Here is a 14492-nt window from a genome sequence, read left to right as displayed (position 1 = left end):
TTTCTGGTTTTCAGAATATCCCCAGGGATGTATTTGATATATGGTGGTCTTTGTCTTCTCAAAAATCAATTTCTAATTCCATGCTCAGCATTCTCAAATCCCAGGCAGTGAGCTGGGGACCTCACACTGCCACTGAGCATTTCCAATTAAGGCCTTGAAAAAGTCTGTATACATATGGCCTAACCTTGTCACCAAGAAGAGTAAAGAGTGCTGCTCTCTTCAGATAAAAAAGGAAATGCATTGGAGTGATGATTTTGTTGAAGTAGACACAGGGTTTGAGGATCCATTTTCTCAAGAGTTAAACTGGATTTATGATTTGGTGGGCAATTCTTGTTAAATAAGAACTTAATGATTGCAGAGAGACCATGAAAAAAATTAGCACTGGGATTATAACTCTACTTTCAATATTTTCCACCCTGAATCCTAAATTGCGATTGCCAGGACCATTTATCTGTCTTTGACATCAGCTGCTGAGAGCTCTCCCTTTTATCAATGCAAGGCTTTGTTAGATTTTGAACTTTGAAGAACTGCAGCTTGTGTTTTTCTACTGTTGTTTCTGTTTCATAGTTAGCATCTTCCACTGCATTCATTATAGTTTCACATTTTCAATTTAAATGTTTGTTTAAATATACATAATTTAAAATGGGGTTTGGGACATGAGATACTTAGCTACTATTGGTTAGCAACCCTGGTCTCTTCCACTGGAAAGAGCTGGTGATAAGGTGTTTTACAAAATGCCAGGGGCATATAGTGCAATCCTATGATGTTACCCTATTTCCCATTCTTAGAAGATTTTTGTTTACTCTGTATATTGCCAGCATTACATTATCCCGCTGTGAATGCGAGAAAGACAGAGGAAATCACTATGAAGAAGAAAAAGACTATTGTTCCTTCTTTCCAAGAACTAAACTCAATCCTAGCTAGTCTTGATTTGAAGCAGAATTGTTGCCTTGTCACCTTTTCTGGCATTTGGACAGCAAGTTACAAATGTGTGGAACTGCCATTGCAGATGAAATTGCACTGGGTGCGTGATTACCTTTCCAAATGTCCTGATAGAGAGAGCAGACACTATCACAGCATCTGTGATTGTTTAGGCATGTGATTTTGTCTGGGAGGAATGTTTTATTTGGATTTTTGTCCACGTGTAACTTTTGAATAGCTTGTGAGTCCAATCTGTCTCGCTATAGAATGAAAATATTAAGCCTTTGCTCTTTCTGCTTTCATTAAGAAGATAGGAAGGAGCATTATCATGGAAGAGGTGATTCAGAGAAATGCAGAACCTCATTTTTGCCTTTTCACACTAGACAACTCTTTCTAACAGCTTTAATTACGAGTGCCCTTAGATACTGCCAGATAATGGGTGTAGATGCACCCCTGGATCAGGGAGTATATTGCCAAAATGGTAACAACACTGAAGCCTTTTGTGCAATGGCCTGCCTGTACCTTTTTTTGTTAAACATCCACATGGATTTAGGATTGACCCAAGTTCCAAAATATAACCCTATTTAGAAAGAATGAGCTTTAAAAATTTTTCAATGAGATAAGAAATTAAAATAATGAAAAACCATAATGAAATTATTTCAGCTGCTACATTCCAGCTTCTGTACCTGTTTTGTTTACCTGGGGAAATTTCAGCAAAGTGAGTGTTAAAATGCTTGTTTCATTTCTGTTCCCTATACCAGTTTTATTGGATGAATGAAAACAGACTGAAGCTTAGGAAAAACAGGAAACTGTTGATGTAAAAGTACTGTCAAAAGCAGAATGGGCAAGATTTTCAGATAATGGTTTGCTTCTATGTTTAATGGGTTCATAGTTTTTTCTAGCATTACTTAATGAAGATAGTTTTCTCACCTAGATTTCAGGTAAGCCGGGGACTGTAAAATAGTTAAAACAAGAATGCAATTGTCACTATTATTAATAGTAGAGTTTTTGCTGGTTTTTTTCATTTGAAGATACTGTACTTGCTTCTGGAAAGCACAGTGGGACTTAGTTTCTATTCCTTTTGCCATGGTGACTTTTCCCAACATCAAGTCATGAAAAGCACATTTAGTGACAATTGCAGAGTTTGCAAATCACTTCGGAAGAAAAACTGTAGGAGTGAGGGATTGTTCCCTTTATCTCAATGAGACATTAACACTGAAATCTTAAAGTTGTTTAAGTGTGGTCGTTGGCAGTTTTCTCACTGCTGATGTTTTTGTAGAGTTGTCTGGGTAAACGATTTTGGATTGTTGTGGGAACAAATGGCCTGTGATGGGCATAGTGATCTCTGCCCAGAGTTAGGTCAATATTTAACAAGGTCTTCAAGCCCTAGTCAAAAATCACCTAACAGTCCTACCAACGGAGTGTCACGCAGAAATTTTGCATTTTACTGTTTTAAGTATCCATGGCTCTTTTTTTATAACAAGATGTTGATATGGTGATATATGAAGTGTGAAGTTGCAGAGTGACATAAAATGAGTACCCTGGAAATTAAATAAGCCACATGGACTGTTTTGCTGATTTTTATCTCCCTAAATGATGTTCCTGTTATTTTGCAAATGCTGGTGGAGAATCAGGTACATTTAAGGCGCTTTGCATTTTCAGAAGTCTGTGTTTCTCATTATGAAATTAAGAGGCTACTTACCATCAAGTACACAGATAAATATACACGAGTTTATTTGGGTTTACTCTTTCTGGAGTGCTTCTTCTCAAACTGTGGTTTCCTTCAGTACATGGTTGACATATGGTGGTGGTCTTTGTCTCAGTGTCAGTCTCTCTCTATTGTGCCTCTGGCAGCTGAATATCCATGGGAAAATGTGCTACCTTTTGATCACTGGTTTCTGAACAGTAGGTTTCTGATGGACTGTCACCCATGGTAAAGATCTAAGATGCCTTATTAAAGATCTGTTTCAGTAGTGCTTGCAATTAAAGCCTTGATGGTAAACATGTATTTGGTCATAAGAAGGTGATGAGGATTGAGAGATATACAGTGATACAAAATGCTGGGAACTCCTCTTGTGACAATCTTCCATAAAAAAAAAATTGTTAAATAAATTTGAATACACAACTGCTACTTCCTTTCTTTGTTTTTTGAGAGGGTTTTCATTTTTTGTGGAAAAACTCAATTATACGTATATATTTATATGTATATGAGCATGTGTAAAAATAACAAGTTGAAGAAAAAAGTAAAAGCAAAAAAGCTTCTGACTGTCAAGTAGCTGGAGGACATTTGCTGCTATTTAAGCACAGAAAAGGACTTCTAACTTTCTGAAACAATGGACATTTTCATTATAGGAGGCTTAAAAAATAAGCTTAGAATCAAGCCTTTGTCAGAATATATCCTGTCTGCAGCTGTTAGGTTACTTGGTTTGTTTAAATATGGAAGTTGTGAAGTCAGGATTATTCTGCTGGATCTGTAAGGTAAGGATTTCCTCTTCATACACTTAGGCCTGTCAGATCTGGTCTGGGCACTGATGTCATACTTAATATATTATTTTTTAGCAATGGTTGAAGAGCACCAATTCCTGTCAGCAGAGCTGGATGCATTTGTCAGGGGAGAAAGTGAGAAACTGCCGTTTTGCATCACACTGTCACATCTCCCAGCGCTTGTGGTATTACGCCCTGCTTCCCTCACGCTCAGTATGCAGAATGAATGAGGCTGTTTTACTATGACTTCTGTTTTTATAGTTAGCTGAACTTTGAAATTGTCTCCTAAATCATCCTTGCCAGTAGCATTAACTACCCCTTTGCTGGTAGTCAGAGATTATTCTGCAGTAAGTTAAAGGGTAACTCATCTTCTTTTGTGATGACAGGAAACATGGAGGGATGTAAAAGATAATGGCTAATTCAAAGCAGAGCACTCCACTCTGCTTCTGAAAATCCATCAACTCCATTCAAACACAGATCTGAAATCTTACAACAAACTTGGAAATCTCTTTGCTTTTCGCTGCTTCAGTAAATTGTTATCTGGGGGAGGATGATGCAGATGCCCATGAGTTATGATGCCTTTCATTACAGGGGGGTGAATTGCACATTAGCCTGGCATTCAGAAGCCTGGAGGTTTCTGCCACTGTGCTTTTGGTGTTTCAAAAGAGGTAAAAGCGTGATGTAAAGTAGATAAATGAAGTGGTATTAAAGAAAGGTCTTTATCCTTCCTTCTCCTTTTGCAGCACCAGAGCTCTGAAAATAGCTCATGTGGAAAGGTTCTCGTGCAGAGATGAGTCATGCCAGCTGTATGGCTGGGCAGGTACTGAGCGACAGGGCCAGGTGGAGCAGGGGAACAGCAGGTGAATTGATCCTTGGGTAAACACCTGTGTTTGCTTTTTTAAAATTTTCTTGTTGAAGACAGCTGCAGCAAGGGAACAAGAAAAGTCTAATGTAATAACAAGCCATGGAAGGATATTTCAGAGAGTTATTTTTTTTCTGAAACAAACTGTATCTATCTGGCTCTCTTCACATGGCAGTTCCCTCCATGCTTCCTGTTCATTACCTGGGGTTGCTTCTGCTAAGTAAAATCTTGCTGTTGTGGTTGACAGACAGATTGTTGTTCCCGTTATTAGCTGCTTCAAAGAAATGACATTGTATTCTGCAGATGGAGGAGTGGGATCAAGCAAACATTCCTGCTAAGTCAAGAGCATTACCTTTTCATTTGCTGTGTTCTTCTGGAGCAAAGCATCTTGTAAGACCTTGAGCAAAACGCATGAAAATTCTGGATTAGACTGTTTGCATGGGGAAATGTGGACAGTAAAAAGACTGGGTGGAAACAGGAGCAACCCACTTTTTAAATGTTCTAAAAAACCTTAGGAAACACTGTGTCCAAGACAGATTTCAAGACATCCCTGTGCTCTGGGGAGCTTCGGAGATGGAGGAAAAAGACCAGATTCTTCTGTTAACAGCCACTCTTAATCCTTGAGTATAGAAATAATTTACTTAGGCAGCATTTAGGTATGGCAGTCAAAAGCACTATAAAAAATTATGAAGTAGATTGGTTTTGTTAGACTGTGATTATACTTATTCACAGCTCTTGATAGGTGTCATGTACTGTGAAGCATTTTTAATTTCCTGAGAACAATGTAACTTAAGATACCTTTCTTCACCAGGCCATTTGATTTATTAGAAAACTGCAAGATCCATGTAGTGCAGGCTCTATTAGTGATTGTTGTGTACCATTCCCACTGTGAAAAAACGGAAGCATGGTAGCTTGCATGTGGGAAATTGATGCACATTTTAGCATGCTACATACAGTATACCTTATACATGCTACATACGTTATATATTTCTATATAAGGTCTGTCAGACATAAAGAAGACAAATATTCAATGTTATCCCTCCACAGTCATTGTAAAGGAGAGTAGGAGTTGTCTTACTGAAGTGCTTTTTTCTTCCTGTGCTGCCACATGCAAAAGAGATTGATGGAAAAGAGAGAAAACAACACTGATGAGAGAAACAGATTTACAGTGAAATCCACTATCACAATATAGCTGCACTGTTTAGCAAACACCTTATGGAAGACAATACAATGTGCCAGCAAGCTGCTTTTATTTTACAGTATTTCTTTACAAGCTAATAGACAGTGTGCTCGATAAAATAATCTTGTTATGATAGATGTATTGCCATTGCAAGTAAGTTTTACTAAATGAATTAATTAGTTTCATTTACCCCTTGCAAAGTCAATATGTTACTGGAGAATTAAGCAATTCTTTGCTGTCAGTGTATTAAATTATTAAGAGGGGGGAAGTAAATAAATAAATGACCTAGTAGTAGATAAGATAGGCATCCACCAAAAAGAGTTTAAATTTTGTCCAAACATTGACAAGCACTGCTGCCTTCAGAGGGCTTGGATCAATCCTTATGACTCACACCCTTAAGAAAAAAATAATAAAATTAAAAATGTCTGAATGTTTCTATTCACAAGCTTATTATCCATGATAAATCAGGGAAGGATATTTTGCACAAAATCACTTATTGTCAGAAAAGTTTATAACTGTTTAATAAAACAAGCAATTGGTATTATTTTGTTGCGAGGATGCACTTTTTTTTTACAGATAGTAGGCTTGCATGGTTCTGTCTTGTATGGTTCAGGTGCTTTTATTGGCAGCTTTCATGATTTATGGCTTGCTGAGTGACATTTTATTTCCTATTCAAGGTAGTAACAGCTCAGAGTCTTCAATTAATCACTTTTATAAGTAAAACTGCACTGGGTATTTCTAGAGTAATATTCAGGCCAGGTTCCTTGAGAGATCCAAATTGCCAAGAAAACCATGTGGGTGATCACAGCCTAGTGCATGCAGATATGTATGAGCCAGAGAGGATTAAAGAAGGAGGCTGTGGCTGTAATGTCTAGACTAGCATTTTTGGCTGCTAATACACTGCTAATACGGGTCTGTTTTTTCAAACAGAGGTGTTCAGAGGGAGCTTAAGGTCCATTATGAGTTTTCCTCCTGTGACAGAAGTGAAATAACTTTGGGTAGGATCAAGCTTTGTGGACTTCAGCTGCAAAACTCTCATTAAGTTTCATTTCACCTTTTGTGTTGGTTTTGAGACCCTGTCAGAATTGCATTTGGCACAGAGAGAGCAGTGAATTCATTGAAGAAATACAGAGTTTTTAAAAGCATGATTGCTTTTACAGTCTCGTGGCGTGTAGCCTGGCAGGACAAGTGTCTGTGCCCAGAGACTCTGTAGTTCATATCCCTGTATTGATGATTAGATTTAATTTCTTAACGAAAACATTAACTGTGGTTTAGAGAAAACATTGCAGTGAGATGATTAGTGGTGGAAGGAAAAAACATTCTCTTACTGGAATTCAAGTGCCTTCCTCTGATTTTAAGGCACACAGTGATGAATGTGCTGCTGCTAATGTGTGTTTCTCACTCCTAGCCTTATAAGTAGAGGAACACTGAAGAGGGGTGAATATAAAAGCCTGAGGAACTAAACTGGTGTGGATACCTGAAGGGACGTTTGTTCATACTTGGGACAAAAAATGGCAATGGATGAACAGGTTATTGTCAGAGCTTCTGCATATAAGGATTCTTTATGTGGAAAAGAATAGCCTCCACGATCTCATGGGATTTTGGCTTCTGAGAGGGCAACACACTGGCTTGTCAAGAAGAGCTTGACAGGCTGCAGGGGACAAAATGTCAGATGAGGAGTTAGGAAAAATGGTTTCCTTTTCATTTCAGTTCTTGGCCAAATTTCTTCCACTTTACCCATTATTTCCTCCTCCGATTTATGGCGATGGAGATCCAATATTGTAAAAGCTCTTTGTGGTCTGTGAATGGAAAAGTACTCTTAGTTCTAGTAACTAAATATTAGTCTTCTTGTTTGCAATTCTCAAGTATTGCTGTAATTTTTTAACTATCTCAGTATAAAGGTTAGTGAAGAATCCTATCTTTGTTTCTTTGAAGAGGTATTTCTGATCGATTTCATCATGTGAGGCACTGCAGCATTGAGGGAATGGTGGAAAAGGATAACTGCTGTTAATCCAGTCTTTTGTTGGTTTAAGTAGGATTCTCTCATGTGTATTGCCTTCATTTGGAAGAATCAGGCAGTACTTTTTCCTGTTCTAATATGGTGTTTGTTTAAAGGCAGGATTCCAAGTATGTTTGTTGGCTTTTTTCCTGAATCATGACTGTAACAGGGACATGGATACCTTAGAGAGCTAAATATCCTGCAGTCTGGTTTGCTACTGATGTGCATACATAATTTCTACTGACAGTAATGGGAGTTACATGTGTATAGAAAACAAAACAGACCCCTTAAAAATGCTGGTCAAGTAATAAAAGAAAGGGTGGAAGTATAGAGTGGGAGGGAGATTTTTTCTCTTTTTTCAACTTGCTTTGTCTTTTAACTTGTCCTCACCCTGCTCATGTTAGCTTAATATTATTTTTATGGATTCCATCCTGATCTAATATGACATGAGGGGTAAGACAACATCCATGTGAACTATGTAAGCAGAGTATATTTTAAAGTATATTTGCTCCCTTTCCCAGCTCTCAGAGGAGTGAGAAGTTTCCCTGTGTAGGGGTGGTACCGCAGATGAGCCTGCCCTACCCATGTGCTGCTGAAACTCTTTTTATTATGCAGGAAATTGTAGCGTTGCCCCTGCAGCAAGGGCAGGGCTGCAGAGCCCCCTGCCACTGAGAAAGCACATCCCAGCAGCATCCAGCATCCAAAGGGTGAAACTGGCTGCCCCAGTGGGTTTATTGGGAGCTCTGCTGTCCTTTGCATGCTCTGTGTTATTCTGAACTCTGAAAATGAGAAACGTAACTTCTTTGGAGGCTGTCAGGACTCGGAGTGTTTTCCTGGAGCTTCATTGAGAAGGGAGAAGCAAATTCCTGGATAGTTAGACCCAGTGCTCTGCAGTCTATCCCTTAATTAAATTCTCTGTAACCTGTGTGTTTTTCATTGTTAATCAATGGACATTTGTCCTCAGAAGTAACTAACTCTGGGGAGTGTAAGAAAGAATAAAACTCTTCAAAACCCCAAATGTTACACAAAGGGCATAAAAATAAAATTGTCCTTTTCCAAAATAGCTGAGCGTTATGGCATCTTGATAAAGGGAGTGCTAGAATATGTTCTCCTAATAAACCTCAGTAAAACCTCTAAAAATAACTACACAGATATATTCTAAGTTGATTACCAGTAATTGAACTGACTTAATGTAGTTGGATGATGTCATGTAAAATATTCCTCTAAAGTAATTTCAGTAGACATGCCATTTGAAGTCCTCTTGCAGGCAGCATAAACATCTTCATGTTGCTAAACTGAGCACTGGACTAAAGCACTCAGCGGGGGAGCTCTGACATCTCTGTGTTTTATCTCCTTCCTTTGAGCCACTCTGGCTTGCCTGTTCCAGGCAGCTTTGCAATGACAAATGTCTCGTCCTTGTTTTAGTGAAAACCTGGAAACTCTATAACAGTTCAGACCTGTTAGTTGTAGAATAAGAGAGGCTAAAGGTGGAAAGGGCTTTGGAAGTGTCTGGCTTCCAAGTTTCCCTGCAGTATGCATTTCCAGTGTTCTGTCCAACTTCAGCCTGCCTGAGCAATGGGGACTGTTCCATGGCCCAATTCATTTAATGAGAAGCAAGCTTGGAAAATGATTTTCCAAGGTTTCAGTCTTGTTTTTGCGTTTGCTTATCCATTTCCTTGTATATTGGCTCTTGTATTTTTATAGCCTTATAAAGCTTTGTAGCTGGTTAATGCCGATAATATCATCTTCCAAAATTTGTTTAGCTTGGATTGTTGCTTTTATGGAAATGGTATAGCAGCATGGGGTTTTTTTGTGTGTTTATGGTTTTTTTGTTTTATTTTCTTTTTTATTGTCTGTTTCTTTGTTTCTCTTTCTTGTTTGTATTTGGGTTTTTGGTGTAATTTTTTTGGTTGGCTGTTTGGGTTTTTTGTGTTTTGAGTTGTCCTCTGAGGGCCAATATATCCATGACTGATTCAAGTGTTCAGGGTGCAAATGTGGATTCTACAGAAATAAAGTGCTGTGTCCCTGCTCTGAGATTTTTCTATTTATTGATCTAGCTTGGTTCAGTATAGAAGCACCTCAGAGTTTTTCTTCATCAGCTCTCAGTATTACTGGGAATTTCCTTCTTCAAGCCCTGAGGTACTGGCATATCAGTAATTCTTGGGCAGTTTTGTTTACTGGGGCAGCAGTGCATTACTTACTGAGTAATCATTCTGCTGATACAATGGAGAAATTCAGTCCAGGTTTTGCAGATGCTGCTCTTCCCTTTGCTACATCTGGAACAATACCCTGTGAAAAAATGTCATAATTTTGCTGTTTTTTTCCCCTTTTTTCCTTTTTTTTTTTTTTTTTTTTTTTTTTTTTTTTTTTTTAATCCAGAAAGGTTGGTCGGTGAGTGATTCAGTGAAGCACTGATGTGCAAATCCTGTCAGAAATTTGCACTAACCTCCTGAACCTGTCAAAGTGCCAAAGGCACTGTTAGTTACGGTGCTGCCCTTAATCAAGAGGCCTGGCAAGGCCAGAGCTGTGGCTTCTGTTCTGGTATTATTAAATATCAACAGCTAATAGCATGCTTAGTTAGTACTAGTTGATTCTTTGAATGATAGCTTATGGGGGAAGAGCACATCCTGTGTGTGAGGGGAAGAGTCATTAACTTCCCCTTGAATAATGACATTTAGGAGCAGGCTTCAGCATGCCCATGGTTTGCCCCTTCCCCTGTTAGCCTTTGAAGAGGCGATTTCCTCCTTCTCTCCTGCATTGTTTTGCCAACTGTCCTGGCTTGCCTGCCTGGAGCATTGAGTTCTTTTTCCCCAGAGGCCTTGTGACATGTTTTCCTGCTGGAGCATGAACCTAGCTGGCTGAATGAGTATCCTTTTTAAAGCCTCTGTTCTCTGTGCACTTAAGGGACATGTCTGATGTAACCTTCTGCAGAATCAGATGCTTGCCTTGCAGGTTTGAGAGTTGTTGGTGAAAGCTATTGTCTTCCTAGGCCTGGAATGCCAGCAGGACATGGACTGACAGATTTTGGAGTCTTTCTGTCCCTTAAAGACAAGTCTTAGTCGTTCAGATCAGGACTGAACCTATAGTGTTTTGAGAGCGGCTGACAATGCCATTTTTATGTGCAACAGTGCACTCTCTATTCATCAAGGAAATGACCGCAGAAATGTGTACCCAGCTGTCTCTGTATCAGTAGCATCTCTGCATAGCAGCTGCTGATGTTTGTGATCATTTCCTATCAGGCCCTTCTTAGTTTTTTGCATGAGCCTCAAAATAATTAGTTAAAATCTTGGAACTGAAGGACACCTACGAGCCAAAATCAAAGCCATTTCTGTAACACTACTGTTGCATTGCCTTAATCCCGTACATTTAAGCTGACGATGAATGATGCTCTCTCAGGGAGTTGTGGCAGTATTCCCTGCAGTCCTTGTCCTTTAGTATCCCCTGCTGCAGCCCTGGTCCCATGGCACTCAGCCCAGAGGCGCCTCTGGGGTCCCACAGCACCCTCAGGCCCGGGTGAGCTCCATGTGCTGCTGGGTGTTGGGTGCTCACATCTCCAGCTGCTCAGGACGTGCCTGCGGCGCTGGGTGCAGGGCATGCCTTGGCCATCAGCAGATGCCATCTGAGCAAAGTCCTGCTTTAACACTTAGATGTTTTGTTGACATTTTTAAGTCTTTGTTGCTGCCTTCATAAAGAGACCTTCTGGCTCATTTAAAGCTGTTTATGAAGGTCTTTTTTGAAGGTCCTTTTTCTACAATTTTACAGGAATCAGAGATTATATTGTGGGCCGGACTTTAATCTATTATTTATTAGACCTCAATTAAATGAGGTGCATGTGGCAAAGAGGGTGCATGGTTTTGGTTAAGTCCCCTGGGTCCCTTGGTATGCAGTGTATCAGAACTGTCAGTGCAAAGCACTCTTAGAGAGGAACTTTCTATTTGGACATAACCCCCTTACTACTTCCAGCTTCTCTTTGCAAAGGAAATTGTGTCTTTAAAAGCAGATTGTAGGTGGATTAGGTCTGTACTGAAGATACATCTGTGTTAGACATTTCACCTGATGGACATAGTTTTGCCATTTAAATATATCCTTAACCTTTCTGCCCCAGTTCCCCAAGTGTAAAACGGGCATAAGATTCTTGACGACTCAAAGAAGTGGAAATACATTAAACATTGTGAGACCACTTAGTACTACAGTGATGGGGAAGAATTCTCTAATGAGGAGATACAATTTCACATTTATGTTTTTAAGTGCTTGGCAGTACTTATCCACACAGAAACTGCACCGCAAATTTGTGTCCATTATTCTGTGAAAACTTGCTGCAAAGGGGGAATCTTTTGCAACTTAGAATAGCTAAGAGCTGTTGTAGACCTGCACACTCAGACTGTCTTGTGCTTTTCCGTTTGGGCCTGTAAATATTTCTCACCTTAGTGTTGGAACTTCTTTATCTTGTCATAAGTCAGGAACTATGAAAAGAGCATAACGTCTGTGGAAAGGATGAAAGAAATATGCTGGTGATTCAAAAATTTTGTTTCTACCATTAAACAGCCAGGAGTATGTAAACAAACATTACTTCTCTTTGTTTTCCTCCCTGTTAGTGTGATTTTAACCCAAGTAAGTACTTACCCAGTCAGTACAAAAAGTATTCCATGATTTTGTGCTGTTGGGGTTTGGGCAGGAGATGATGTGGACTGGGAGACTTTGGACATTGAGATTCTTTGTGGATATTTTGCTCCTCAAAGCAGCAGTCTCCATCAGACACTTCTCAAAAGCCTTAGTTTTTCAGTAACCTTAATCATCTTTCAATGGATGTTACTTTGAGAGCAGAACTAACACACTGAGTACTTACAGGGGAAGGAATGACATTTAAGATCAGGTTTGCCTTTTTTCCAACCCCTTGACAGTGTACACAGAACCGATGTAGCTGACAGGGGTGTGATCCAGGAGGCCACTCTTAAGTGCTGCTTTTTCAACCACTTACTAGAGCTCCCAGTCTGGGCTTTTCTTCCTGAGCCATTGAAGCCTTCTCTGTCAGATCAGTGACTTGGAACAGTGATCAGTGCAGCAGGTTTCTCATTTTGCATGGTTTCCTGACAGAAGGTGGACTTCTTTTATTTCTAAGAGTTGATAAAATCAGAACTCAATTGCAAGGCTCCCAGTCTACATCCGTGTCAGCTGTGTATTAGCAGGATAGTGTTGTTTTCTAAGGTGTGTAGATGGATCCCAGACATCCCCAGTGCACCTCACATATTGTACTGACAACAATTCTAATGAAATACTCATTTACTTCGGCCCTCTTTTTTTTTTTTTTTCTCGTGAGTAATACCAAGCCAATACCAACAAATTGTCTGAATACTTCAGCTCCATGGTTGGTTGGTTGCTCTTGTTTTGAAGTTTTTCCCTCTAGTTATTTAAATAGTCGCAGTAGTTGTCTTTATATGGAAAACAGGCAAATTTGTAGTTATTACAAATAGTCAGAGAGCAAACTCTTAATAAAAGGGAGGTGCTCAGCACTATGCTTCCCATGTTTTCAGAGTATATAGAAAAATGCAGACAGAAGATTCAGGGAGAAGTTATACAGGTAGTGTATAAAACTGCTTAAACAGAGGCACTTTACTATGCAGGCATATTCACTGATGATTTGTGCATGTGGCCACCCAACTATAAATCAGTGTCTTTTGGATGACACACTGTATTCTTTGCAATTACCCACGAGTTTTAAGGAAAAAAAAACCCAGTTGAGTAGAATAGTGTGCAGAATATAGCGCTTTCCTGCTCAAACTGGTGTTTTAGTATCAATGAAGATTGATTTAATGGTATTTTCCTCACAAGAAGAGTTCAAAACACCAATTTCCCATTTTTTCCTAGTATGTTGTCCAGGAAAACAGAATTGGAGTGAATTCTGTTCAAGTTACTGGAAAAGTCATGGAGGCTCTCCTCCTGGAAAGAATAATGGGAAATTTCATTGGGACATCTGTTTGGTTATTTGAAAAAAAAATTTGGCATGATGTTAGCTTGACTTTTAAAAGAGTGGTTATTTCAAATATTATTTGGTTGAAAATAAATATTTTGGGTTTTAGTTAAAGGTATATCCAGTGCTTTTCTGGGTGCACATGTTTATATACATGCAGAGAAGTAAAAATCCTTGTCTTACTTAGCTGCTCCTTTCTGACACAGTTTTATTCCATTCATGGAGGAATAAGTAGAGAAAATGTAGTAATGTGGTTAATGTCTTAAAGATTGGAAATCATCTGGAATCTGTGATCAGATTACCAACTATTATTATTTTAAGTACCCATTTTCTGTTTCCATCTAAATAATGATGGCCAGTGGGGAACTGCTACATTACTTAGCATGTTCATGAGCAATTTTTCCTTTTGATAGGACTTAAAAAAAAAAAGGAGGGGGGGAGGTAGGAGCTGATTTGGATTACGTTAATAATGATATTTCCATTTGGAATGTTCAGAGGAGCAAAGTAAAAACCCAAATTATACTGTATGTGAATTCAGCAGTTTTCAAGGCTGAAACAAAACAGAAGTTAAGGGTTTTTTTCATGTCTCTGTTGAATTGTGTTAATTTCATGAAATTACTCTGCAGCTGATCTGGGCAGGAAACCAAACTTCTCAGTCCAAAGTCTGATCCAGATCTGTAACTCAGAGCAAATTTATGAAGATGAAACTCGGTATCACCTCTTTGCTCATTCAAAAAAAATTTAATTAAGGCATCTTTTTTGGCTCACTTGTAATTTCAGAAGCTTATTCCTACTAGTTTGCTCATCTGCCTCTGTATCTTGCTTTTGCCAGATTTATGTAGCCAATTATGCTCAATATAATGAGACAATAAATAATTTAAATTATTATAGAATTCATATGGTCTGACCAGCCAGAATATTTTTTAGATACTTAAGACATGTTTTCAAAAAGTACTTCATAAAAATAATCTAACAATCTCCAAACTCATGCTACCTTTGAGAAGGAAATCTCTGTATTTCCTGGAGTCAGTGTTACTAAAATGTAATGTAGACAAAAGAGATGAAACTTGTAAGAGTG

This window comes from Melospiza georgiana, chromosome 8 (genome assembly GCF_028018845.1).
Source record: "Melospiza georgiana isolate bMelGeo1 chromosome 8, bMelGeo1.pri, whole genome shotgun sequence".
Taxonomy (NCBI): domain Eukaryota; kingdom Metazoa; phylum Chordata; class Aves; order Passeriformes; family Passerellidae; genus Melospiza; species Melospiza georgiana.
Note: the sequence above shows the minus strand (reverse complement) of the source record.